This window comes from Moschus berezovskii, chromosome 7 (genome assembly GCF_049115385.1).
Source record: "Moschus berezovskii isolate FMDL1 chromosome 7, NW_MosBer_1.0, whole genome shotgun sequence".
Lineage (NCBI taxonomy): Eukaryota > Metazoa > Chordata > Mammalia > Artiodactyla > Moschidae > Moschus > Moschus berezovskii.
Window position 1 is genome coordinate 10,600,280 of NC_142466.1, and position 25,401 is coordinate 10,625,680.

The following is a 25,401-nucleotide window of genomic DNA, read 5'->3' on the forward strand; positions in this document are numbered from 1 at the left end:
TTAGTATTCTTATTTTCATTTCCTAGATGAGGAAACGGAAGCTTAGTTAAGTGGCTCATTTATAAGTAGGGGTTTAATCCCAGGTCTAAACCGTACCGTGGGGGTTGGGGGTAAGGATAAGTAAGTCAGAGGCAGAAAAGGGTAAACGGGAGATGAGAGAGGTATTTCCCAACTCTGCCTTCTTCTCATTCAGAACTGCAGCATGCATGCACACAAGGTCAGCTGTGCCCAAGGTTTTGCCTCATCTGCAAAATCCCAAAAAGTGGCCAGGTCCAACATTTTTTTCAGATATTGTTTTGAGTAAAACCTTTTTCTTGGACCAAACACAGGATGACTTCCTCCTCTGCTGTTTAGAATGTTTGGGAGAATGTGGTCACAATATCTACTGTAAACAATACTGACATTTCCTGTTCCCACATCCTTTCTCTTGGCCCCTGGTCACTTTCAGGCTCCACAGTGTATACCCACTACCACTCGGACCCCACGTCTAAAAGAGGGGTGTTTTACCACCACCCTCTGCACTATGTTCCCCTAAGAATCTAATCCCAGATAAGTCACGTTGGCTTCTTTAATAATAAGACTGCAATATATAATCAAGTCTTTTATAGAAACTTCAGTAAGCTCACACAATAAGCTTTTTATTAAAAAGAGAAAAAAAGTTCATTAGAATTCACAAAGCCAGAATTTTTCTTGGAGTTATTTGCTACTATTCTCCCAGCACCTAGAACAAGGGTCAGTGTCACTCACAAAGATGTGTTGAAAGAATGAATGAATGAGAAAAAAACTAAGACAATAAAATGCCACAGGTCTCAGGTCTTATTAAGATGTAAACATTTTAATGAAGTTTAATAAAATTCTCATTTATAGTGACTCTCTTTTGGGGAGAGAGGATCCTGCCTTATTCCCTTTCTGAGATTATTTGTCTCAACTGTGTCTATTTTCTCAGGCATATCCATAACTTCTCTTATGGCAGTTTGAATTGATAGTGATAAAGTTACACTACATGCACCTTGAAGGGAGGGAGACAGGTTATTCTCCCCTCCTAAAAGATTAATCAGGCATGAATAACATAATCTATTAAATCATTAGAGAAACATATGATTTGAAGAAGAGAAACCAATCACAAAATCACAAAGCAATTAAACAACTGCATTTGGGGTAAGGAAAGAGAATCTAATTTAGTCATAAGACTTAATACATTTGAACCTGAAAACTCATTCGGGAAAACAGTGAGAATGTCCCAAAATGGAAGGGACTGAACAGTGTTGAGCACACACAGGTAAGTCAGCCGTGTGGGTGCCAGTTTAAAATATCCCAAAGATAATGATGTTTTGTCATTTACCCACTTCACCCACTCATATGCTCCCCACTTGTGCTTGGATTTTAGCCAAAAGTAGAAGTCTAGTAGCTGGGGATGGGCAGGCGGACAGCTTTGGGGTAGGGGGAGTTGTGCTGATACAGAAAAGTTTATCTTCCAAAAATAACACTGTCTACATATTTTCAAGAAAGAATTTAAGTCCTTTTTCAAGGACTGTCAAGTGTAGGGAAACTAGGACAGGCACATAAAATTTCCCAGCCAAGAGTATTTATTCAAATGTTTAAAAGTCCATAATTCTGAATTTTAATCTTTTCCACTTAAATTTTACTTGAGGGCTCATTTTTAATTTTTTTTTCTAAACTGCTAGAGCAATCAGAAAGTCATAAATATTCAAGCTCAGCTGTCACTCTGAGAAATATTTTATCATTTTTTAAAAATAAAAAGCATTAAAATGAAAAACAATTCTGATATTTTGTGGGAGAATCTCAGCTACTGGCTACACCCTGCAGAATCACTAAATCATCAAAAATGAGGAGAGCTTGAAGAGGCTCAAATGTAGGGCCACATCCATGAAACAGGGAGTCCATCCTTCCAGCTTTGTAGGAAACAGAGAGAAAGATGGAGAAAACTCCACAGGCTTGTTTTCTTATGGCAAAGCTTGCTTTGTGCTTTGTGCTAAGCCGCTTCAGTCGTGTCTGACTCTTTGCAATTCTCCAGGCTGCTCTGTCCATGGGATTCTCCAGGCAAGAATACTGGAGAGGGTAGCCATGTCCTCCTCCCAGGGGATATTTCCGACTCAGGGATTGAACCCACATTTCTTCTATCTCAAGCATTGGTGGGTGGGTTCTTTACCACTGGCGCCATCTGAGAAGCCCCTCATTCTTCAAAAATGTGCATTCTGCACTTATGTTCCTATGTGTATAGAGGACTCTGGCTGATGTCCAAACACACACACACAGACACAACACACGCATCAGTAGCCTGCAGTCCTCCAAACAGCAGACCAGCATATGTTACAGAAATAAATTAAAATGATTAGCTATTCAGTGCCTTCTATTTACCTAGCATCACAGTTTGGCTGGAAGGGACAAGATATCCACACAGGAAATCATCAGAGGACAAGCCAGTAGTTTGAAGGTGTTGCAAAGACGTGCGTGGTGGGGGAAGGAGGAGAGGGTGCCCTAGTTAGCAAACTAAACGAGGACCTAAAGCTTCACTAAATGACCACAGGTCACAGAACCATGGTTCCCAAACTTAGGACCAGTGGACCCATTCCTGGACAGTTTTCACCCCGTCTCAGTGAACAGAGGAAAATAAGAATCACAAAGCTAAATCTATTCCATTTAATAACATCTTCTCATTCAGTAATTTTAGGCTTTCTTTTTCCTTCTTATGACAGAATATGAGATGAGTAGATTTTCATTAATGCCCTTATTTGGCAAAATTAAAAATTAGAACGTGCCTATGTCAGTTCCCACACAAAGCAAAAAGCTGGGACATCATGCCCTACAATGCCGCTTCATCTGGTAACCAGAGTATTCACATGTCATGAACAAAACCAGATGTTCTCCCACTCTGGCTCAGGGTCGAGTGTCAGTACGCCAGGCACAGTTGCAGCACCCTCTCACTTGGAGCAAACAGCCAGTTCCTGCAGGGGTGCTGCAGGGGGATCAGCATGTCCCCAGGGCTGAGGTGACGGCATCCCCTCCTTGGGATGGCACGGACTGTCCTACACATGGAGGCGAGAGCAGCTGGGTTACACAGCCAAGCGACTGACTGGTCACCCTCCGAGAAGACCCTCCCCCGTGACAGGCTGTGACATGAGCCACAAGCTCTGCAGAACCCATCACAGGCACCTTGGCGTGCCGGTGTGCTTGGGGCCATCATGCCCTTGGACGTGGGGCAGGTGACGTGACAGGAGCAGAACCACCATTCCACAGCTAAACATGCCAGCTGATGCAGCACAACGTGGTCCCCGCAGGGCACGTCCCCAGGGGGCCCCTCGCAGGGCAGGCAGCCCCACATCTGTGGGTGGGGGTCCCAGCGGTTCACGTGGCCATGTGGGAGACAAAGTAGATGCCAACCCTGAGAACTGGAATACTTCTTGCCATATCTATAAACAAGGATGTCATACTCATCAGCAATCCCAGCCCTGCAGGGAACTCAGGAAGGAGAAAAATACCTGCCATCAACAGCCGCCAGGCTGCTGCCACTCCCTACAGGGAGCACCGAGGGACTCAGGATGTGAAAATCACAGGATGCTGGCCCCAGATGTGAGATGCATATAAAAGGAGTGATTTCAGTGAGCCCAGACTCTTGCATCATCCCATGTATAGTAAAGTGCTAACTTCCTTAAGATATCTGGGTTTCTTTAATTAATAATAATCTCTTGATATTCAGACTACCTGCCCTTTGTTGCAAAACTCCTATATATTCTGAGTCTCCTCGCCACCTCCTTGGAACAGTTCTCTCAGGGCTACTTGAGATGCTGCCTCTCGGGCTTAAGTCCTAAAAGTTTCCATGGAATAAAACACAACTCTCAACTTTTCGGTTGTGACTATTTTTAAAGTCAGCAGCTCCCACTCTAAGTGTCTAAGGGATGCCCAAATTGGGGTTCTGAATCTGTTTGTGTTTGACCATCAACATAAGATGGATAATTTTTCCTTTTTAAATTTCATCTTGCATATAAGGCAACCATTATCCAAATTTCAGGATAAGAGCTATGACGCCAAAGTCAAATTCCCATAATAATTTATTGTGCGGAATGACCTATGACACTTAAAAATGTAACTCACATTAAACGGGACAGAGATTAAGCATCCAGTGAGCAGAAGCAGGGACTGTCTGTCCAGGGCTCACAGCAAACAGGAGCGGCTGGGAGTCCCAGGTAGGCTTGGCCGGCGCAGAGGGCCAGGTACGCAGAGTGACAAACAACTGAGCTTGAGCTGCTGTGGTTAAACTAGGTGCAGTGGTCCCCTAGAAAGCAGACCGAGGCGTGTCCCTTTTCCCTACAGACTGCAGGGAGGCACTTTTGATTCTTGAACAGGAAGTGCCTGGGTAAAAAGAGAAGGCGTAAAATGGAAAGATCAACCAGCAGGTCAATATTAAAGGAGAGAAAGACTAAAGAAGGTAGCGTTTTGAATGCAAGAAGCATCTCTAAAGAAAACTTTCTAAGAGATTTTCATGGCTTTGCCACACTGTGCAAAAATAGACGCAGGGACAAGATGAAAGAATGATGATACCCACACAGACACAGGGGCCAAAGAAAGAGATGGGTCTGAGGCTGGATTTTGACAAGCTGGCTTCTAAGCAACCACCACTCAGGGAGAACCAGACCTGGGAGATGTGCACAGACTTCCCGCCCACAGTTCTCAGAGCCCACCAAAAAAAAAAAAAATATATATATATATATATATATATTTGCCAGATTTTCTTCACCAAGAAATTTTCATTTAAAAAAAAAAAGAAAGGAATTTTCATTAAAAAATAAAAAATACTTATCAAACCGGGCACTGTGCTAGGCCCTGGAAGTATAAACGATGAACTAGATGAGCACAAACCTCACTTCTCATAACTAGCAGCCCCAACAGGGACAGGAAATTCACACAGTCCCACACCCTGTATGTGACAATCCCAATGTCACAAGGGTTGAGTAAAACCATCAGACTCACAATGGAATGAGATTGGTGGATTGGTGTCTTACATCATTTACTTATGGATAAACTTTTGTATAGATACTTACTCCTTGGAAGGAAAGTTATGACCAGCCTAGACAGCATATTAAAAAGGAGAGACATTACTTTGCCAATAAAGGTTCATCTAGTCAAGGCTACAGTTTTCCCAGTGGTCACGTATAGATGTGAGAGTTGGACTGTGAAGAAAGCTGATCACTGAAGAATTGATGCTTTTGAGCTGTGGTGTTGGAGAAGACCCTTGAGAGTCCCTTGGACTGCAAGATCCAACCAGTCCATCCTAAAGGAGATCAGTCCTGGGTGTTCACTGGAAGGACTGATGCTGAAGCTGAAACTCCAATACTTTAGCCAACTCATGCAAAGAGCTGATTCATTGGAAAAGACTCTGATGCTGGGAGGGATTGAGGGCAGGAGAAGGGGATGACAGAGGATGAGATGGCTGGATGGCCATCTGGGTAAACTCCAGGAGTTGGTGATGGACAGGGAGGCCTGGTGTATGAGATTCATGGGGTCACAAAGAGTCAGACACGACTGAGCAACTGAACTGAAATGAAACTTTTGTATAGGGTTTATAACAGTATGGCTGGCATTATGATTTAACAGAAGAGAAAGTAGGTCTCCTAAGTAATATTTAGCATAATTTCATCTATTAATATATAGTGATATATGTTCTGTAATAACAAATTATCCTTTAATGATCCTATAGCCTACACTGTGATCCACACGGATGTTACAGATATTTTGACTTTATATATTTACTTAGGGTTTCTTAGCAGGATTCAATGAGGTTTGAAGATTTCCTGTGGTTATTGTGCTTTGCTTGTGTGGTGGACAGAGCTGTCTTGCCTTTGTCAGCTGCGAGTGACTTTCTGATGTGTTTCTTAGGGTGACTTTCTCCTTGAGCCTCATCCCTGGGGACATCCGCCCCACTGATACCGTAGATAATCTCAGACCCTTGAATTGATGGAGGCGGCTTCCCCGGTGGCTCAGTGGTAAAGAACCCACCTGTCAACGCAGGAGACACAAGTTCAATCCCACGGACAGAGGAGCCTGGCGGGTATAGTCCATGGGGTCTCAAAGAGTAGGACACAACTTAGCGACTGACCAACAAAAGCAGAAGGGAAGGGAAGGGGAGGAGGGGGCTTCAGTGTCAAAGCGAGACCATCCAAAGTCCAGCAGTGAGCAATTCACTGTGCACCATGGCGTCAGCCACCCTGCCAGAGCAGCTGAAATAGCAAGCAACATCTGACACATGCAGACACGTTCCTTTGTTTATCTCAGAAGAATATATCAGTTGAGCAAAAGCATGAACAAGACCAAAAGGACTAGTTTCATATCAGAAAATAAAGTTGTCAAGAAAGCATCCAACATGGTGACGAGTGGGAAATCTACCCCCCACTCCCCACAAAGCGATCCTTCTCCCAGATGACCGTCCATCTGTGGACTCTCATGATGATGCCCTGCAGGCATGAGCAGTGACGCCACAGCCTTGGCCACCAACAGCAGCCAGCGCCTCGGAATCCAGACGCACCATTTGGAACTGTCCTCAAGTTCAGGGGCATGGTGACCTATCATGGGCTTCCCCCTCCCCAAGAGCAGAAGATGATGATGAATTGTTCCCAAACGGTGGTCTTCATAAATGGCTAGGACTTCTATGCAGAAGCTGCTGCTGCTGCTGCTAAGTCACTTCAGTCGTGTCCGACCCTGTGTGACCCCATAGACGGAAGCCCACCAGGCTCCCCCGTCCCTGGGATTCTCCAGGCAAGAACACTTCCTCTCAAATCAGTAACTACTTTCAATTCTTCCTTATAGTATAACCAAAAGAGCAATAAGGCTAACCGACATTCCTGGCAAAAATTAAAGATGGTTCACCTACTGTTATTATGGATGTCTCTCCCTTCCCAGACATATTTCAAAACATAATATTTCCTATTTAGACGGAACTTTTAAATTTTATTTTTTATAATTTTAATCACTGGCTTTGCTGGGTCTCCACTGCTTCTCAGGCTTTCCTCTAGCTTCGGCGAGCGGGAGCTACTCTCTAGTTGCACAGGCTTCTCGTTGTGGTGGCTTCTCCTGCTGCAGAGCATGGACTCTAGGGCATGCAGGCTTCTTAGTTGCAGCTCCCAGGCTCTAGAGCACAGGCAAAGTAGTTGTAGGTAGCTCCGAGGCATGTGGAATCTTCCCAGACCAGGGATTGAAACTGTGTCTTCTGCATTGGGAGGTGAATTCTTTACCACTGAGCCACCAGGGAAGCTGTCAAAATTTATTTTACATTGAGATAAAACTGATATAACATTATGTCAGTTTCATGTGTACAGCATTATATTTCTATTTTTGTATTCACTGCAGTCTCAGCACCAGACATTTAGTTTTCATCGATCACCATATAGTTGGTCCTCTTTAGTCATCCTGGCCACTCCCCTCTGTGACCCTGCGCTGTTCTCTGAGTCTACATGTTTGCTTTGGTTTAGTTTAGTGTGTTCATTTATTCCAGGTGTTTTTGTGTCTTTGCTTTTATATTCCACACTTAAGTAGAATCGTGATATTTGTCTTTCTCCATCTGACTTATTTCACTTAGTATAATCCCCTTAAGGTCCACCCAGGTTACAAATGGCAAGATTTCATCTTTTTATGGCTGAGTAATATTCTATTGTGTATGTATACTGCATGTTTTATTTTTTCATTTGTTGATGGGCACTTAGGTTGTTCCATATCTTGGCTATTGTAAATAATGCTTCGTTGAACATGAGGGTGCATATATTTTTTCAAATTAGCATTTTCATATTCTTCAGATAAATACTCAGAAGTGGGATAGGTGAATCCTAGATTAGTTCAATTTTTATTTTTTTGAGGAATCTCTACATTGAAATTTTTATTCCAAGCATCTTTCATAAATAATATTTCATCATTTTTCCTGATAGCCTTCCTAAAAATCAATCATACCTTCATTACCTGACAATAATGATTCAATAAATCATTAAGATTTGATGAGTCCATAGCATGCTATGAAGATAGATGTCATCTCCAGCCACAAATAAGGCTCAGGCTGCAGAAATTCTTCAATAAATATTTATCATGTGCCTACCAAGTGCCAGGCAGAATGTATACAGCTTGCCCCATATCCTAAACCAAGAGCATTGGACCTTTTAATTAAATCAAGTCTCTGCTTTGTAATAGAATGTCACCTCACCCAAGGACACGTCCTACTGGAAATAAGCTTCTGCCAGCACAACACTGTACTAGCCCTTCAATGATGCCTCTTTTTTGAGCACTTATTTTGCATGAGGAAAATGGGAAAAAGTAAGACTATTCCATCTGCCAAGGACCAAGGAAGAAGAGATGGGAAATGGGAAACGCAAGTGTATTCCCCACGACTTGACCCTCACCCACTCCCTAATTCCAACTCTAGTAGTCTCAGAATTGTTTTTATGTGTCCATGTTTTTATCTATTATTGCAACAAAAAACAAAAAAAGAAAAACGGCAGAATCACACTTTGCCTTGAAAATACTTAAACAATATGGAGGTAAGCCATAGAATTTTCTTACCAAACACAGACACCAGAAAAGAAAGAGGGGGACTTCCCTGGAGGTCCAGTAGCTAAAGCAGGAGGGGCGGGTTCAGTCCCTGGTCAGGAAACTAGATCCCGAATACCACAGCTAAGTCAAATGCAGCAACTAAGACCCGCTGCAGCCAAATAAATATTTTTTAAAAGAGAGAGAGAGAAGTAGCAAGCTGTTGATGGCTACAGTCTCTTGCCATTTGGAAGTTTCATGAACAAAGTATGCAAGATGAAGACAATATTATTTAAAAACTCAGCCATTTCCCACCAAACTGCTCAAAACTAACTTTTTCTGGTCTTCTTGTTTATTTTCTCTACATATTTTCCCCCAAAACTCCCACAAATGCAATCTTCTTCCCAACATTATTTTGCTCTGTTTAATCATTCCAGATATTTCTCAGTTCTTTCTCCCCAACTTCTCACTCAGCTGACTTGTGAATCAATTACCTGCTATTTTCACAGATATAAAACACAGGCTGTAGTTAAGATAAGCAATCTCCAAGCTTTAGAGACAATATTCAGGATTTCTTGGTCTATCTAGTGAGTGAGACCCAACATTTCACATCAGTTTTTTGTTCACCATATTGGAAGATTTTTTAGAGACAGGAAGTTCAGTGGTTAAGAATTAGCCTGTCAATGCAGAAGACACAGGAGACCTGGGTTCAATCCCTGGGTCAGGAAGATCCCATGGAGGAGGGCATGACAACCCACTCCAGTATTCTTGCCTGAGAAATCCCAAGACAGAGAAAGAAGCCTGGCAGACTGAAATCCATGGGTTGCAAAGAGTCTGATATGGCTCAGTGACTGAGCGTGCATGAACAATCTTTAAGTAGGGATCCTAAATATTTACACGATAATTGACCATCAGGATTAATCATTTTTTACCTTGTCATTTTTAATAAAATTAAGTTGGGGATTATTTTTACTTTCCAGTGCAAACTTACCCAGTCTGCTTTTGGTTTCTCTTTCTTCTACCTAGAGCACCTTGGCACCCTCTTGTTAGTTAGCATTCATATACATTTCTTTTTTCAAAGCACTTGAGAAACAAACATGGTGAGCGCTGTCTGTGGGCTGGGGAATTTATAATTGCATTTTCATCATTATCCCCATTAGAACTGAACATTTTCCTGCATTCACAACTCCACTGGAGCTTCAGAAAGGATAAAGCTTGTCTAAACAAATAGGTCCCTGCTGCTACAAAATTAAGCTGCTGAAATTTAAGCACATTAAAATATTTCAGCATACCACAATCTGCATAACAAAAAAAAAAAAGCACTCTCACAAGAGGGAGCAACACTGGTGCTTTCAGATTCTGTCTTTTGGGACCTCAGTTGGACAATAAAGCCACAGGAGCACCTGGCTGGGAGGATTCATTGGGAGAAATTAACTTCTTATGCTGAGATGTGTAAATGCAAAGTGACACTCTGCTGGAGGTCTCTGCTGTGTCCTTTCCATTCTACACTCCCTTGTTTCCAATAGTTTACTAGTTCATGGCAAGAATCTCATCTCTGACTGAAATTCCAGCCCAAGCATATCTCCTTTTTTTCAAAGACTCTTTTTTAAATGTGGACCATTTTTTTAAGTCCAGTGAATTAATTTGTCACAGCACTGCCTCCACCCCATGATTGTGGTTTTTAGGCCACAAGGCACGTGGGACCTCAGTCCCCTGACCAGGGATCAAACCTGAACCTGCTGCATTGGAGGGCCACTTCCCAACCACCAGACCACCAGGGAAGTCTCACATCTACTTTGTGATGTCATTCACGGTGGAGAAAACAACTCCACTTGCTAGTCTGTACCTCACACACTAGCAAAGTCATGCTCATGTTCTCCAAGCCAGGCTTCAACCGTACGTGAACCACAAACTTCCAGATGTTCAAGCTGGTTTTAGAAAAGGCAGAGGAATCACAGATCAAACTGCCAGCATCCTTTGGATCATTGAAAAAGCAACAGAGTTCCAGAAAAACATCTATTTCTGCTTTGTTGATTATGCCAAAGCCTTTGACTGTGTAAATCACAACAAACTGTGGCAAATTCTTTAAGAGATGGGAATACCAGACCACCTTAGCTGCCTCCTGAGAAATCTGTATGCAGGTCAAGAAGCAACAGTTAGAACCGGACAAGGAACAAAAGACTGGTTCCAAATTGGAAAAGGAGTACGTCAAGGCTGTATATTGTCACCCTGCTTATTTAACTTCTATGCAGAGTACATCATGTGAAATGCCGGGCTGGATGAAGCCCAAGCTGGAATCAAGATTGCTGGGAGAAATATCAATAACCTCAGATATACTGATGACACCACTCTTATAGCAGAAAGTGAAGAGGAAATAAAGAGCCTCTTGATGAAAGTGAAAGAGGAGACTGAAAAAGTTGGCTTAAAACTCAGCAATCAAAAAAACGAAGATCATGGCATCCAGTCCCCTCACTTCATGGCAAATAGATGGAGAAAGAATGGAAACAGCGAGAGACTTTATTTTAGGGGGTTTCAAAGTCACTGCAGATGATGACTGCAGCTATGAAATTAAAAAATGCTTGCTTCTTGGAAGAAAAGCTATGACCAACCTAGACAGAATATTAAAAAACAGAGACATTACTTTGCCAACCAAGGTCCTTCTAGTCAAATCTATGGTTTTTCTAGCAGTCATGTATGGATGGAGAAGGCAATGGCAACCCACCCCAGTATTCTTGTCTGGATAATCCCATGGACGGAGGAGCCTGGTGGGCTGCTGTCTATGGGGTCGCACAGAGTCGGACACTACTGATGCGACTTAAAGCAGCAGAAGCAGCAGCAGTCTGTAAGCTGAGAAATGGTCACAAACCGATGGGTGGCTTTGTGGTGTCTGAATGACCTTGATGTCCTAATTTTGAAAACAGTTTATAAAAATAAGATTTCACAGGTTGCCTAAACTTTGAAACAGATATCATTTTCAACCTAAGAACACTGTGTGAGCTATTAAGAGGATTTTTCTTCTTTTTTGCCTTTTTTGAAAGTAGTATGGAAAATAAAACAGGGTCTTCTAATATCAGATGGAACAATGGTTTAGCATCATTTAGTTCAACCACAGTTTGTTGGAATGCTTGCTGTGGGGGAACAAGACGCCTGATACTCTCCTTGACTGATGGTTAGAAAATGCTGGTTGTGATTTTTATATATGTATGTGTGTGTCTGCATTAACAGTCATCATCCACAAATGAGATCACACTGCCCTTTGTACTCACTTTGTGATAGAGTGAGACACCATTTGCTTGATTGCCAGATGAATGCCCTTCCAACCATTTTCAGGTGTCTCTAGAAACCCCCAAAGGCTTCCTCTGCATGCTCACATACAGGGACATCAGAAGTGGTCCACTCTGCATCCCTCCAGATTTGCCCCTAGCCTTGTACCCCCACCTGCCTCTGTCCCCTGCCTGCGAAGTCACTGGGGAAGCCACACCACCACCATCATTCACAGTAAGAGCATCAGCTTCCAGCTAGTGGTGCTGTATCCAGAGAAACCAGCACTTCAGTGCTCAAAGTGCCAGAACGTGTTTGAATGCTGGAGAGACCTGGACATCATGGCCATCATCTGGCTGTGGGCCCTACACAGTGTGGTTCCTCACTGGGACACAGAAACACCTGTTTCTTTTGGACTCCCTTCAACAATTTTCACGCCAAGTCATGAAAAATAACTCCATCGAACATGGGTGTACCTATGACTGATTCTCGTTGATGTATGACAGAAAACCACAAAATTCTGTAAAGCAATTATCTTTCAATAAAAAAAGAATAACTCCATCATATTCTGACCCTCAGTCTCAGCCTAATATGGTCTTAATGGATGAAAAAAATAAAACAAAACAGAAAGCATACTTTTCTATCCTGTCACCCTAGTTTGGCTTCCAGGTGTCCTCAGTCACTCAATCGTGTTTGACTATCTGTGACTCCAGGGGCTATAGCCCCCCAGGCTCCTCTGCCATGGGATTCTCTAGCCAAGAATACTGGAGTGGGTTGCCACTTCCCACTCCAGGGGATCTTCTCGACCCAGGGATTGGACTCACATTTCTTGTATCTCCTGCATTGGCAGGGGGAGTCTCTACCCCTACGCACATAGGGAGATTCCGCAGCTAGGTCATAAAAGGCACTTATTTTAGCTTCCACCTTGATCTCTTGGATGGGTGGATTGGGGGAAATCTGGCTGCCATGTCAGGACAAGGAAACTCAAGCAGCCCTGTAGAGAGGCCCCCACAGAGGAAACCAAGTCCTCCTGCCAATGCATGCTGTGCATGCTAAGTCAGCTTCAGTCAGGTTTGACTCTTTGTGAATCCATGGACTGTAACCCAGCAGGCTCCTCTGTCCATGGAATTTTCCAGGCAAGAATATACTGGAGTGGGTTGCCATTTCCTTCTCCAGGGGATTTTCTGGAACCAGGGATCAAATCCACATCCCTCATGTCTCCTGCACTGCCTGACAAGTTCTTTACCACTAGCCCCACATGGGAAATGACAACAAAGGATTTATAAAATGACATAAACTCAGTTGGTAAAGTAGTGGCAGGTTTTGAGAAGATTGACTCCAATTTTGAAGTTCTGAGATGAAGTTTTACCAATGCTATTCAACAGCACTGAATGCCAGAGAAATCATCTGTGAAAGGAAAGTCAATCAACCTGGCAAACTTCACTGTTGTCTTAGCCTAAGAAATTGCCACAGCCACTCTTCACCCTCAGTAACCATCATCCTGACCAGTCAGCAGCCACGAGCAGCGAGGCAAGAACTTCCTCCAGCAAAAAGTCTATGACTTTCTGAAGTCACAGAAAATGGCTAGTAATATTTAGCAATAAAATATTTTTACTTAAGGTATGAATTGTACAGTTAATAAACTGTGGTATAATTTAAATAATACACTATAGTATAGTATAAACATAACTTTTATATGCACTGGGAAACCAAAAATTCATGTGACTTATTTCATTGTGATAATTGCTCTACTATGGTGGTCTGGAACCAAACTTGCAATATTTCAGAAGTATGCCTGTTAAATTCCTCCAATCAAGAGCATGGAATATTTCTCCACTTATTTGTGTCATCTTCGTTTCCTTTATTTTTTATCATTTTTTTAATTTATTTATTTTAATTAGAGGTTAATTACTTTACATTATTGTACTGGTTTTGCTATACATTGACATGAATCTGCCCCGGGTGTACATATGTTCCCCATCTTGAACCCCCCTCCCACCTCCCTCCCTATCCCATCCCTCTGGTTCATCCCCGTACACCAGCCCCGAGCATCCTATATCATGCATCGAAACTTGACTGGCGATTCATTTCACATATGATAATATCCATGTTTCAATGCCATTCTCCCAAATCATCCCACCCTCACCCTCTCCCACAGAGTCCAAATGACTGTTTTATACATCTGTGTCTCTTTTGCTGTCTTGTATACAGGGTTATTGTTATCATCTAAATTCCATATATATGAGTTAGTATACTGTATTGGTGTTTTTCTTTCTGGCTTACTTCACTCTGTATAATAGGCTCCAGTTTCATCCACCTCATTAGAACTGCCTCAAATGTATTCTTTTTAATGGCTGAGTAATACTCCATTGTGTATATGTACCAAAGCTTTCTTATCCATTCGTCTGCAGATGGACATCTAGGTTGCTTCCATGTCCTGGCTATTATAAACAGTGCTGCAATGAACATTGGAGTACATGTGTCTCTTTCAATTCTGGTTTCCTTGGTGTGTATGCCCTGGAGTGCGATTGCTGGGTTGTATGGCACTTCTATTTCCAGTTTTTTAAGGAATCTCCACACTGTTCTCCATAGTGTTTGTACTAGTTTGCATTCCCACCAACAGTGTAAGAGGGTTCCCTTTTCTCCACACCCTCTCCAGCATTTATTGCTTGTAGACATTGGGATAGCAGCCATTCTGACTGGCATGAAACGGTACCTCATTGTGGTTTTGATTTGCATTTCTCTGATAATGAGTGATGTTGAGCATTTTTTCATGTGTTTGTTAGCCATCTGTATGTGGCTTCTGTATGTATGTGGAATCTGTAGGTATGTCTTCTTTGGAGAAATGTCTGTTTAGTTCTTTGGCCCATTTTTTGATTTGGTTGTTTATTTGGTTGCTTATTTTGGTTGTTTATTTGAGCTGCAGGAGTTGCTTGTATATTTTTGAGATTAATCAGTTGCTTCATTTGCTATTATTTTCTCCCATTCTGAAGGCTGTCTTTTCACCTTGCTTATAGTTTTCTTTGCTGTGCAGGAGCTTTTAATTTTAATTAGGTCCCATTTGTTTATTTTTGCTTTTATTTCCAATATTCTGGGAGGTGGGTCATGGAGGATCCTGCTGTGATTTATGTTGGAGAGTGTTTTGCCTATGTTCTCCTCTAGGAGTTTTATAGTTTCTGCTCTTACATTTATATCTTTAATCCATTTTGAGTTTATTTTTGTGTATGATGTTAGGGAGTGTTCTAGTTTCATTCTTTACAAGTGGTTGACCAGTTTTTCCAGCACCACTTGTTAAAGAGTTTGTCTTTTCTCCATTGAATATTCTTGCCTCCCTTGTCAAAGATAAGGTGTCCATAGGTGCATGGATTTATCTCTGGGCTTTCTATTTTGTTCCATTGATCTATATTTCTGTCTTTATGCTGGTACCATACTGTCTTGATGACTGTGGCTTTGTAGTAGAGCCTGAAGTCCGGCAGGTTGATTCCCCCAGTTCCATTCTTCTTTCTCAAGATTGCTTTGGCTATTTGAGGTTTTTTAAATAACCTAACTCTACACCTAAAGCAACTAGAAAAGGAAGAAATGAAGAACCCCAGGGTTAGTAGAAGGAAAGAAATCGTAAAAATCAGGGCAGAAATAAATGCAAAAGAAACAAAAGAGACCATAGCAAAAATCAACAAAGTCAAAAGCTGGTTCTTTGAGAGGGTAAATAAAATTGACAAACCACTAGCCAGACTCATCAAGAAACAAAGGGAGAAGAACCAAATCAATAAAATTAGAAATGAAAAGGGAGAGATCACAAAGGACAACACAGAGATACAAAGGATCATAAGAGACTACTATCAGCGATTATATGCCAATAAAATGGACAACTTGGAAGAAATGCACAAATTCTTGGAAAAGTACAACTTTCCAAAACTGAACCAGGAAGAAATAGAAAATCTGAATAGACCCATCACAAGAACAGAAATTGAAACTGTAATCAGAAATCTTCCAGCAAACAAAAGCCCAGGTCCAGACGGCTTCACAGCTGAATTCTACCAAAAATTTAGAGAAGAGCTAACACCTATCCTACTCAAACTCTTCCAGAAAATTTCAGAGGAAGGTAAACTTCCAAACTCATTCTATGAGGCCACCATCACCCTAACCCCAAAACCTGGTAAAGATCCCACAAAAAAAGAAAACTACAGGCCAATATCACTGATGAACATAGATGCAAAAATCCTTAACAAAATTCTAGCAATCAGAATCCAACAACATATTAAAAAGATCATACATCATAACCAAGCGGGCTTTATCCCAGGGATGCAAGGATTCTTCAATATCCGCAAATCAATCAACGTAATACACCACATTAACAAACTGAAAAATAAAAATCATATGATTATCTCAATAGATGCAGAGAAAGCCTTTGACAAAATTCAACATCCATTTATGATCAAAACCCTCCAGAAGACGGGAATAGAAGGAACATTCCTCAGCATAATAAAAGCTATATATGGCAAACACACAGCAAACATTATCCTCAATGGTGAAAAACTGAAAGCGTTTCCCCTAAAGTCAGGAACAAGACAAGGGTGCCCACTCTCACCACTACTATTCAACATAGTTCTGGAAGTTTTGGCCACAGCAATCAGAGCAGAAAAACACATAAAAGGAATCCAAATTGGAAAAAAAGAAGTAAAACTCACTGTTTGCAGATGACATGATCCTCTATACAGAAAGCCCTAAAGACTCTACCAGAAAATTACTAGAGTTAATCAATGAATATAGTAAAGTTGTAGGATATAAAATCAACACAGAGAAATCCCTTGCATTCCTATACACTAACAATGAGAAAATAGAAAGAGAAATTAAGGAAACAATTCCATTCACCATTGCAATGAAAAGAATAAAATACTTAGGAATATATCTACCTAAAGAAACAAAAGACCTATATATAGAAAACTTAAAACACTGGTGAAAGAAATCAGAGAGGACACTAATAGATGGAGAAATATACCGTGTTCATGGATTGGAAGAATAAATATTGTGAAAATGAATATATTACCCAAAGTAATTTATAAGTTCAATGCAATCCCTATCAAGCTACCAATGGTGTTTTTCACAGAGCAAGAACAAATAATTTCACAATTTGTATGGAAATACGTTTCCTTTTGTTAATATCTTACAGTTTTCAAAATACAGGTCTTTCATCTTCTTGGTTTAATTTATTCCTAGGTGCTGTATTCTTTTGTTGCAATCGCAAATGAGATTCTATTTGAATTTATCTTTCTGATAGGTCATTATTAGTGTATAGAAATGCAACAGATTTTTGTATATTGATTTTGTATCCTGCAACTTTACTGAATTTTTTATTAGTTCTAACAGTTTTTATTGAGTCTTTAGGGTTTATATTGGTGAAAAGTAATAATAATTGTGGTTGGTGCAAAAGTAACTGCAGTTGGTGCAAAAGTAATTGAGATTCAAAAGTAATTGTAGTTGACTTTTGCACTAACCTCAATTACTTTTGCACTGATCTAATGTTATAAATGGATGTTAAATTTATCAAATGCTTTTTCTGCATCTATTGAGATGATCCTAAGATTTTTATTCTTTATTTTGCTATGTGGTGTATCAAACTGACTGATCTGCAAATGCTGAATCATCCCTGCATTCCTAGAATAGATCCCATTTGATCACAGTATATGATCCTTTTAATGTATTGCTGAACTCGGTTTGCTGATATTCTGTTGAGGAATTTTGCATCTATGTTCATCAGGGATATTGGCCTGTAATTTTCTTTTCCTGTGGCTTCCTTGTCTGGTTTTGGTATCAGGGTAATTCTGGCCTTGTAAAATGAGTTTGGAGGAGTTCCCTTCTCTTCTATTTTGGGGTAAATTTCAGAATAACCAGTACCAATTAATTTTTGAATATTTCGTGGAATTCAGCAGTGAAGCCACTGGCCCTGGCTATTGGAATGTCTTGCTTGTTGGAATGTTTTTGATTACTGATTCAATCTCCTTATTAGTAATCAGTCTTCATATTTTCTATTTCATCTTGATTCAGTCTTTGTAGATTCTACATTTCTAGAAACTTATCTATTTATTCTAGACTGTCCAACTTGTTGGTATATAATTATTCATATATGGAACAGGGAAGCCTGGTGTGCTGCAGTCCATGGGGTCAGAAGAGTCAGACATGATTTAGCAACTGAGCAACAACAATAATTATTCATCCAGTCTCTTCTGATCTTCTGCATTTCTATGTTGTCTGTTAGTACATAAATGGGTAAACAAATTTTGGTCTAGCCGTACACGCTCTATGAAATATAATAAAAAGCAGCACATGCAATTATGTGGGTAAACCTCAAAATAATTACACAAAGTGAAAGAAGCCAGACAAAAAGAGCACATATTTTATAATTATATTTAAAAGTTTAGAAAATGCAAACTAAATTATGTTGACAAAAACTAGATCAGTGTACAACACCATAATGTAAGCTGTGGACTTTGCATAATTACCAGGTGTCACCGTAACACACAAGCCACTCTGTGGGAGTGTGGATGGTGGGAAGGCTGTGAATGGGAGGGGGGCAGGGGATATGTGGGAAATCTTTGTCCCTGCCCCCCAACTTTGCTGTGAACCTAAAACTATTTTAAAGATATGAAGACTTAATTTATAAAATTCAAATAGATCAGTGGTTGCCTGAGGTTAGTAGAAGCACTTAAGAAAGGAGATGGGGAGGGAGATTTTAAAGTGATATATGGAAATGATTGAAGGTGATGGGTATGTTCATTATCTTGCTTGCAATGATGGTTTCAGTAACACACATGTTAAAGTGTTCCAAACTGTACACTTTAAAATGGAGGAGCCTGGAAGGCTGCAGTCCATGGGGTCGCAAAGAGTCAGACACGACTGAGCAACTTCACTTTCACTTTTCACTTTCATGCATTGGAGAAGGAAATGGCAACCCACTCCAGTGTTCTTGCCTGGAGAATCCCAGGGATGGGGGAGCCTGATGGGCTGCCGTCTATGGGGTTGCAAGAAGTCAGACACGACTGAAGCAACACAGCAGCAGCAGTAGCAGCAATTGGGATGTCCCTGGAGGTCCAGTGGCTAAGACCCCACGCTTCCACTGCAGGGAGCATGGGTTCAATCCCTGGTTGGGGAACTAGCATCCCTGTCTGGTGTGGCCAAAATAAATGAATAAATTTTAAAAATAATAATAAAGTTAGGGCTTCTCTGGTGGCTCAATGGTAAAGTATTCGCTTGTCAACGCAGGAGAAGTAGGTTCGATCTCTGGTCCAGGAAGATCCCACATTCCACTGAGCAACTAAGTACATGTACCCCACAACTGCTGAGCCTGTGCTCTAGAGCCCATGGGCCACAACAAAAGAAACCAGCTCAGTGGGAGGCCCATGCACTGCAACCAGAGAGGAGCCACCACTCAACACGACGAGAAAAGTCTGCACAGCAACAAAGACCCGGCACAGCCAATAAATAAATAAATTATAAAAAATAATAATAATAAAATTTAAAATATGAGTAATTTATTGCCTATCAATTATTCCTCAATAAAACCATTTTCAATTAGGTTTACATGCATTTTTAATAAGGTAGGCAGTTAAACAATTTGGAGAGTTGTTTGTTCTATATCTAAAGTCCATATTAAATGCTATCAGAAACATATAATCCAAAATATTTAGCCAAAAAAATCACAATAGAGGTATAATTAAATCATGTCAAAACAGTCAAGAGAAGGCAATCACTTGCAAACAGCTCACGCAGGCTTAGTAAAGAAGAGAGAGAAAACTGCCTGTCAGAGAAGTCTCTTTTTGAGGACTGGATTAACCATCCTTTCCTTATGCTGGAGGCATCCCACCGACTTCAAAGAAGTCTTCAGATCAGAGGAAAAATAGCGCTGGGCTAAATAATTGTAGTGAGTTGAGGCTCTCAATAAAGCGATCCTCTTCTGAGCTGCAGCGTGATGACATTTATCACACCATCAGTGATAAGAGGGTTTTAGGGTGGGACGCGGAAGCTACTGAAGTGCTCTTAGGCTTCAAAGGGGAGGGAAAAAATGCCTTTAAATCTAAGCAGAATTTTTAACGTTCTGGGAGAGTGATGCAGTTCCTTGCCAGAGGAGTGACTGTGACAAATAAACTCTTTCTGGGTGAGACTGGCTTTGCTGGCTCTCCAGCAGTTTCTGGGAAAAATCACTGGGAAAAAATAACGAGTGATAGAGAAACCTATTACTAAACCCACCATAATGCAATAGATTAACACAGACACTAGCACAGCCTGTGCATTGGGGGTCCCACCAGCGGAGACACAGGATTACACCTGCCATAAAGAAAGAGAAACACACAGCTGTGGTGAGGTGACCCAGGTAATTCACATGCGTGGGACAGCGTCTCAGCCAGAGAAATAATCAGACCCCACACAGTATGTTCAGAAACTGAATCGGGATCGAGTTTTCAGAATGAGGGAGCCACAGGGTCTAAACTGTTTCTGGCAAAAAATAATAATAATAATAATTAGTGGATAGACTTATGGCATTTGGTTAAGCAGCAAGTGTAACAGAAATATCTACTTTCCTTATGCTTCACAATGAAAATGATCAGTCAAAGCTGAAATCCGTTCTTATGAACTGAGATAGCAACATGATTAAGTGTTCCTGGGAAAATATCAATTCCAAGACCTGATGAGCATTAGAATTAAGGAAAGATGTAGTCCTGGAGAGCACACCAAAAACAAGACTTTAGAATTCTAAAGACCTCGAATACAGGGCTGACTATGTTAAGTGAGTTAATAAATATTTGAACAGGGACCTCCCTGGTGGTCCAGTGGCTAAAACCCCATGTTCGCAATGCAGGGGGCCCAGGTTTGACCCTTGGTCAGGGAACTAGATCCCACATGCCACAACTAAATGTCCATTGAAAGTGAAAAGTGTTAATCTCTCAGTCGTGTCCAATACCTTGTTATCCCATGGACTCCAAAGGATTCCCCAGGCAAGAATACTGGAGTGGGTTGCCATTCCCTTATCCAGGGGATCTTCCCAACCCAGGGATCAAACCTGGGTCTCGTGCAATGCAGGCAGATTTTTTACCATCTGAGCCATCAGAGCCCCAAAAGACCCAGTGTAACTGTGGTGTTGGAGAAGACTCTTGAGAGTCCCTTGTACTGCAAGGAGATCCAACCAGCCCATTCTAAAGGAGATCAATCCTGGGTGTTCACTGGAGGGACTGATGCTAAAGCTGAAACTGCAATACTTTGGCCACCTCATGCGACGAGTTGACTCACTGGAAAAGACTCTGATGCTGGGAAAGGTTGGGGGCGGGAGGAGACGGGGACGACAGAGAATGAGATGACTGGATGGCATCACCGAATCTGTGGACATGAGTTTGAGTGAACTCCGGGAGTTGGTGATGGACAGGGAGGCCTGGCGTGCTGTGATTCATGGGGTCGCAGAGAGTCGGACACGACTGAGCAACTGAACTGAACTGAACCAAATAAATATTTTAAAAAATAAATATTTGAGCAACACAGAGAAGGAAGAGATGAACAGCACTTTGTGTTGAATGGGGGGGGGGGCGTGTAATGTTACACAAGGAACCATTGGGGTGACATAAAACACGTGGAGGCTCTCAATGTTGTATGCACAGAAGGTGCTCAAAATAACAGCTTTTATTTCACAAGTCATTCAACAAGTATGAGAGGGAAATGGCAACCCACTCCAGTATTCTGGTCTGGAGAATCCCATGGACAGAGGAGCCAGGCAGACTATAGTCCACGGGGTCACAAAGCATGGGACACGACTGAGCGACTTTCACTTTCAGATAATGGCAGTGCTAATTGGCAGTGAGAGGTGAGGGCACCACATGGCTAAGTTGAATGAACTTGTTGGTTAACTTGAGACTGAAAAATAAGTAGGTGGAGGTCTCTGTCTCTGGACCTCAGGGTTGGGCTCCACCCCAGCTCCGAGTGTACTATGGACAAGGGGCCATTGGGGGAGAGAGCCCAACCCATTCAAGGTGGGTCCCAGAGGTTTTCATGGAGTGGGTAGCTGTTCCCTTCTCCAAGGGACCCTCCTAGCCCACTGCTGTTGTCTGAAGCCACTGCCAGAGGGCCAGCAGGACCCCACACAGACCCCCATCAGAAAAGCAGTGGGACTGGGAAGCACATTTAGATCACCGCAGTGTGATCTCAGGCTTGTTTCACAGAGAACTCGGAGTCTCTCTAGAATAACTTCCACGGAAGCAAAGCGTTCACTCTGTACTGGCAACAGCATCAAGACATGGCAGACTCTGCAGATACCACTTCATAACCAACTTTAAAACATTCACAGAGCACACAGTATATGCAGATTATGAGTATCAGGAAGAGGGTTGCCAATAAAAACACAAAGCACCTGGTGGGATCTGAATTCCGGACACATTTTTTAGTGTTAGCAGTTTCTGTATGTAAAAAGACAAGCTGAGATAAATCAAAATATGTAAGAGTTTATCTGAGGGCTTCCCTGGTGGATCAGGGGTAAATAATCTGCCTGCCAATGCAGGAGACATAGGATTGACAACTGATCCGGGAAGATTCCACACTGAGAAGCAAATAAGCCCATGAGCCGCAACCACTGAACCTGTGCTCTAGAGCCCGGAAGCCACAACCACTGAGCCCCTGCGTGCCCTACAGCCTGTCTTCCGCAACAAGAGAAGCCACTGCAATGAGAAGCCTGTGCACCACAAGTAGGGGAAAGTCCACGCAGCAACAAACACCCAGCACAGCCAAAAAAGTAACAAATATTTTTTCTTAAGAGTTTAGCTGGTTCAGTAGAAGATGGCGGAGGAATAGGACAGGGCAACCACTTTCTCCCCCACAAAATCAGCAAAAGAACATTTGAACGCTGAGTAAATCCCACAAAACAACTTCTGAACACCAGCAGAGGACATCAGGCACCCAGAAAAGCAGCCCATAGTCTTCAAAAGGAGGTAGGAAATAGTATAGAAGATAAAAAGAGAGGCAAAAGAGGGAGGGACGGAGTTCCATCCCGGGAAGGGAGGCCTAAAAAAAAGAGAGAGAGAAGTTTCCAAACACCTGGAAACACTCACGGGCGAGTCTGTGGCGAGCCTTGGAACCTCAGAGGGCCACATAACTGGGAGAAAAAAGAAATAAATAATTAAAACCCACAGACTAAGTGCCCAGAGAAAACTCTCAGCAGAGAAGTGGTGCAGACGCCCGCACCCCCCACTAGCAAGTGGGGGCTTGGCAGGGAGGTGCAACAGCAGCACTTAGAAAAAGCACCAGGCCTGAATACCTCGAGGGCAATCTGAGGGCGCTAACGGGAGATAGCTAAGCAGACTGTGCAGCTAAAAGGTGAAAAGCCTGTGAAAAGGCGAAAAGCCCCAACCTAAGACTCCATCAGCCCCGCTCACAGAACAAAGGACTGAGCAGAGCGAGCCGGCTGTGGGCGGCCCATCTCCCATTCCCCACCGGGACAGGCAGGGAGGGCAGCCAGTGCCAGAAGGGGCAACCGTGGCCCGAGAGAGGCTTCCCATACCAAGCTGCAGGCAGGCTTCCTTGCTAACCAAGACTTCTTGGGTTCAGGCAGGTCAATATCTGCCCGAAAAGGTGCGCTGGTGGTACACCCAGAAAACCGAGCAGCAGGGACCGGGGAGGCGATAAGTCACAGCGACCGCGCTCGCCAAACGCCTGGTCACCTGAGCTGCACGGACCGGGGAAGTCACAAAACGCAGGCCCAACTGAGTCTGCGCCTTTGTGGAGTACCCAAGTACCTGAACCTGAGCTGCTCACACCTGGGAAGTGCGTGCAACCCAGCGCCGGCCACGGACAGCTCCTGGCAGAGCAACCTAGAGCCTGAGCAGCATAAACAGGGAAAGCACACACGCCTTGAGCGGGGGCATTCCCAGTGTAGCCGAGACACTGTGAGCACTCCCCACAGATGCCAGGGATATTTGCTAGCTGCGTTCCTCCCTCCCCACAGCAGGACTGAACAGGTGAGCCAATAAAAGTGTCCTTCACCGCCCCTTTGTGTCAGGATGGAAATTAGACACTGAAGAGACCAGCAAACAAGAGCTTTAACAGAAGGAACTGCCTTGGAAGTGACAGATGGAGAAGTGTTGAGCCTACTGCAAGAATAAGATTGAAAACCAGAGGCAGAGGCTTAAGTCCAAATCCTGAGAACACCAGAGATCTCCTGTTCCAGGGAACATTAATTGATAGGTGCTCATCAAATGCCTCCAAACATACACTGAAACCAGGCACCACCCAAGGGTCAACAAGTTTCAGTGAAAGACATACCATGCAAATTCTCCACCAACACAGAAGAATAGCCCTGAGCTTCAATATACAGGCTGCCCAAAGCCACTCCAAACCCACTGACATCTCAAACTCATTACTGGACACTTCATTGCATTCCAGAGAGAAGAAATCCAGCTCTACCCACCAGAACACCAACAAAAGCTTCCCTAACCAGGGAACCTTGACAAGTCACCCATCCAACCCCACACACAACGAGGTAACTACATAATAAAGAGAACTCCACAAACCGCCAGAAGACCGAAAGGCCACCTCAAGCACAGCAATATAAGCAATATGAAAAGGCAGAGAAATACCCAGCAAGTAAAGGAACAGGATAAATGCCCACCAACACAAACAAAAGAGGAAGATATAGGGAATCTACATGATAAAGAATTTCGAATTTTAATTGTGAAAATGATTCAAAATCTGGAAAGCAAAATGGAGTTACAGATAAATAAACTGGAGGAAAGGATTGAGAAGATGCAAGAAATGTTTAATAAGGAATTAGAGGAAATAAAAAAGAGTCAATATACAATGAATAATGCAATAGATGAGATCAGAAACACTCTTGAAGGAACAAGCAGTAGAATAATGGAGGCAGAAGACAGAAGAAGCGAGCTAGAAGATAGAATTGTAGAAATAAATGAAACAGAGATGGAAAAAGAAAAGCGAATTAAAGAAATAAGGACAATATTAGAGACCTCTGGGACAATGTTCAACTCAACATTCAAATCATAGGAATCCCAGAAGAAGAAGACAAAAAGAAAGACCATGAGAGAATACTTGAGGAGATAATAGTTGAAAACTTCCCTAAAATGGGGAAGGAAATAATCACCCAAGTCCAAGAAACACAGAGAGTCCATAACAGGATAAACCCAAGGCGAAATACTCCAAGACACATATTAATCAAATTAACAAAGATCAAACACAAAGGACAAATATTGAAAGCAGCAAGGGAAAAGCAACAAGTAACACACAAGGGGATTCCCATAAGGATAACAGCTGATCTTTCAACAGAAACTCTTCAGGCCAGGAGGGAATGGCAAGACATACTTAAAGTGATGAAAGAAAATAACCTACCGCCCAGATTACTGTACCCAGCAAGGATCTCATTCAAATATGAAGGAGAAATCAAAAGCTTTACAGACAAGCAAAAGCTGAGAGAATTCAGCATCACCAAACCAGCTCTCCAACAAATACTAAAGGATCTTCTCTAGACAGGAAACACAGAAAGGGTATATAAACTCGAACCCAAAACAATAAAGAAAATGCAACGGGATCATACTTATCAATAATCACCTTAAACGTAAATGGGTTGAA

General features: G+C 42.3%; 1 protein-coding gene across 1 annotated transcript in view; it reads left to right on the forward strand.

The window, feature by feature from the left end:
- The window catches only part of GALNTL6 (polypeptide N-acetylgalactosaminyltransferase like 6), a 1,544,427-nt gene that overhangs the window by 1,447,305 nt on the left and 71,721 nt on the right, over positions 1–25,401 (forward strand). The window lies entirely within an intron of this gene.